Source organism: Hylobates moloch, unplaced genomic scaffold (assembly GCF_009828535.3).
Source record: "Hylobates moloch isolate HMO894 unplaced genomic scaffold, HMol_V3 SCAFFOLD_13, whole genome shotgun sequence".
Taxonomy (NCBI): domain Eukaryota; kingdom Metazoa; phylum Chordata; class Mammalia; order Primates; family Hylobatidae; genus Hylobates; species Hylobates moloch.
Window position 1 is genome coordinate 51,627,832 of NW_026652288.1, and position 4,233 is coordinate 51,632,064.

Genomic DNA, 4,233 nt, shown 5'->3' on the forward strand with positions numbered 1-4,233 from the left:
GTTTATTTGTCAAGGTTAAGGACACACACAAATACAGAAACACAGGAAAAATCTGTGGTCTGTGCGCTTTTCTGAAGACAGTCTGGGGATCTCAATATTTGAGGGGGAAAGAGTGGATACTGGGGGAAAGAGGAAGATAGAAAAAAGGGAGGGTAGATAAAAGAGGCAAGCGGTTGTTTTCTTTTGAGTCTTTGATGAGTGTTCACTGAATACACATTTTACATGCGGGAGGGGTGGAGGGATAGTCACTTGGATGTTTGTCTCATGCTCAGTGGATCCGCATTTTTACATGAGATAAACATAGGGCAGAGGAAGCAGTCAGGTATGCATTTGTCTCAGATGAGCAGAGGGATGACTTTTTAATTCTGTCCTTTGTCTCATACCTGTGAAGATAAGATAAGCTATCAATGTACATTGTTAGGGTACATTTCAACAGAGCTGTTTTAGGGTAAAGATCTTGGGGCCTACAAAGAATTTCCTTGTAGGTAATTGTGAGCAAGGTATGTAGCTTTTTTTTTGAGATGGAGTCTCACTGTTGCCCAGGCTGGAGTGCAGTGGCGCAGTCTCGGCTCACTGCAAACTCCGTCTCCCGGGTTCACGCCATTCTCCTGCCTCAACCTCCCGAGTAGCTGGGACTACAGGCGCCCGCCACCACGTCCGGCTAAATTTTTTGTATTTTTTTTAGTAGAGACGGGGTTTCACTGTGTTAGCCAGAATGGTCTCGATCTCCTGACCTCATGATCTGCCCGCCTCAGCCTCCCAAAGTGCTGGGATTACAGGCGTGAGCCACCGCACCCGGCGTTTTTTTTTTTTTGAGACAGAGTCTTGCTCTGTTGCCCAGGCTGGAGTGCAGTGGCACAATCTCCGCTCACTGCAACATCTACCTCCCAGGTTCAAGAGATTCTCCTGCCTCAGCCTCCTTTGTAGCTGGGATTACAGGCGCCCACCACCATGCCTGGCCAATGTTTGTATTTTTAGTAGAGATGGGGTTTCACCATGTTGGCCAGGCTGGTCTCAAACTCCTGACCTCTGAAAGTGCTGGGATTACAGGCGTGAGCCACCGCGCCCAGCCAGTATGTAGCTTTTAAAATCTTTATAGCTATCTTATTTAGGAACAAAATGGGAGACAGGTTTGCCTGACGCAGTTCCCAGCTTGACTTTTCCCTTTGGTGTAGTGCGTTGGCTGTCCTAAGATTTATTTTCCTTTCAGAATATTAACAGACTAAAAACTAAAAATTGCATTATCCTCTCAATAGATGCAGAAAAGACATTTAATAAAATCCAATACCCATTCCTGTTTTTTTTTTTTTGAGATGGAGTCTTGCTCTGTCACCCAGGCTGGAGTGCAGTGTCATGATCTCGGCTCACTGCAACCTCCTGGGTTCAAGTGATTCTCCTACCTCAGCCTCCCGAGTAGTTGGGATTACAGGCACGTGCCACCACACCTGGCTGATTTTTGTATTTTTATAGCGACATGGTTTCACCATGTTGGCCAGGCTGGTCTACGAACTCCTGACTTCAGGTGATCCACCCACCTGTAATCCCAGCACTTTGGGAGGCCGAGGTGGAAGGATCACTTGAGACAAAGAGTTCAAGACCAGCCTGGGCAATGTAGTGAGATCTCGTCTCTACCAAAAAAATTTTTTTTAAATTAACAGTGTGTGGTGGTGTAAGTCTGTGGTCCCAGCTACTCTGGGGGCTGAGATAGGAGGATTGCTTGAGCCCAGGAGGTCAAGCTGCAGTGAGCTATTATTGCACTACTGCACTCCAGTCTGGGCAACAGAGCAGCACTCTGTCTCAAACCAAACCAAACCAAACCAAACCAAACCAAACCAAACCAAACCAAACAAAACAGCAAAATTCAGCTGACTAGGAATAGAAAGTGTGAAGAATTTGGCCTTGCCCAAGGAAAGGCCTGGCCATCGTCCCTGGTTCCTGAGAGGTAGCCTCTAAACCCATGAAATTCCCCAAGTCGTAAGAATATTTCTCAAGCTGGGCACTGTGGTTTGCACCCAGCTACACAGGATGCTGAGGTGGGAGGATCACTTGAGCCCAGAAGTTTGAGGCTGCAGTAAGCTCTGATCACACCACTGCACTCCAGCATGAGTGACAGACTGAGACCCTGTCTCTTAAAAACAAAATTTATATATTTCTTTGTTATTCATGTGGGCCCCTAAGATTCCATCTGATAGTTTATGCTAATGAGGTGACTCATGATGGGCTCCTTGATGGATCTCACCATGATACTGGCCTAAATTCCAGGGATAGGGGAGGGAGATGGGAGACTGAGTTCAACCACCATCATGCCTGTATAATGAAAATGCCAATAAAAACTCTGGACACTGAAGTTAGGATGAGCTTCCTGGATTTGCAACACTCTGTGTGCCCTTTCACACATCGATGCTGAGAGGATAACATCTCCTGATGACAATGAAAGCTTTGCATTTGGAATCCTCCTAGACTCTGCTCTATGTGCCCCTTCCCATGGCTGATTTTAGAGTATCCTTTCCCTGGAATAAACTGTGACCATGAGAATAATAGCTAGCTTTCACTGAGTTCTGTCACTTCTTTTTTTTTGAGATGGAGTCGCACTCTGTCGCCCAGGCTGGAGTGCAATGGCACGATCTCGGCTCACTGCTCCACCTCCCAGGTTCAAGCAATTCTCCTGCCTCAGCCTCCCAAGTAGCTGGGACTACAGGCATGCACCACCATGCCTGGCTAATTTTTGTATTTTTAGTAGAGATGGGATTTCACCATGTTGGCCTGGCTGGTCTCGAACTCCTGAAGAAGAAAAATATAAAACCTTCTCAGCCTCCCAAAGTGCTGGGATTACAGGCATGAGCCACCACATCTGGCCTGAGTTCTGTCACTTCCTCAGTGAATTATTCGACCGGAGGGTGGTTTTGGGAAAACCCCAAACTTGCAGCTAATATCAGAAGTAAGGGCAGTATTGTGGAGGACTGGGTTCTTAGACCTTGCAGTTTGGCTGACTTGGGGGTAGAAGGCAACTTTCTGAACCTCATGGGAGCATATACAAAAAAAAAAAATCTACAACTGTAAACACCTATATTTGAAAAGTAGAAAGATCTCAAATCAATTAACTAAACTTCTACCCGAAGACACTGGAAAAAGAGCAAACTAAACCTAAACCAAGAAGAATAAAGGAAATAACATATATTAGAGTTTAAATTAATGAAACAGGCAACAGAAAAACACTAAAGAAAATCAACAAAATGAATAGTTGGTCCTTTGAAAAGATCAACAAGGCCAGACTGATTAAGAAAAAAACAGAGAAAGGCTGGGTATGGTGGCTCACATCTGTAATTCCAGTCCTCTGCGAGGCTGAGGTGGGAAGATCACTTGAGGCCAGGAGTTCAAGACCAGCCTGGGTGTGCTCTCTTTGGCAGCACATATACTAAAATTGGAACAATACAGAGAAGATTAGCATGGCCCCTGCACAAGGATGATGTGCAAATTTTTGAAGTGTTCCATATTTTTAAAAATTTTTAAATTAAGAAAATATATGTAAATATATAAATTATAAAATTTAAAATATATATACCTGTAAAAAAGTATATATATATAATAACATTTATATATGTATAATAACATATATATATATATATATATATATATATATATATTTGGGAGGCCAAGGCAGATGGATCACTTGAGGTCAGGAGTTTGAGACCAGCCTGGCCAACATGGTGAAACACCATCTCTACTAAAAATACAAAAAAAAAAATTTAGTCGGATGTGGCGACACATGCTTGCAATCCCAGCTACTCTGGAGGCTGAGGTGGGAAGATCACTTGAACCTGAGAGGTGGAGGTTGTGGAGATTGCAGTGAGCCAAGATTGCATCACTGCTCTCCAGTCTGGATGACAGAGTGAAACTCTGTCTCAAAAAAAAAAAAATGCATATATATATATATATATATATACACACACATATATATATAGAGAGAGAGAGAGAGAGAGAGAGAGACCCCATTGCTCCAAAAAAATGAGAAATAAAAAAAATTAGCCAGTTATGATGACATGTACCTGTAGTCCTAACTACCTGGGAGGCTGAGGCAGGAGGATTGCTTGAGCCCAGGAGTTCAAAGTTACAGTGAGCTACAATCACACTACCGCACTCCAGCCTGGGTGACAGAGTGAGATCCTGTCTCTCTAAAACAAGAACAGAAACAAGAAATGGAGAAGACTCAAATTATACTAAACTCAGGAATGA

General features: G+C 43.7%; 1 non-coding gene across 1 annotated transcript; it reads left to right on the forward strand.

Moving 5' to 3' along the window:
* Window positions 1–3,391: 3,391 nt before the first annotated feature.
* Window positions 3,392–3,498, forward strand: LOC116481389 (U6 spliceosomal RNA). Its single transcript, XR_004251546.1, has one exon. It is a non-coding gene; the product is annotated as a U6 spliceosomal RNA (small nuclear RNA).
* Window positions 3,499–4,233: the final 735 nt, after the last annotated feature.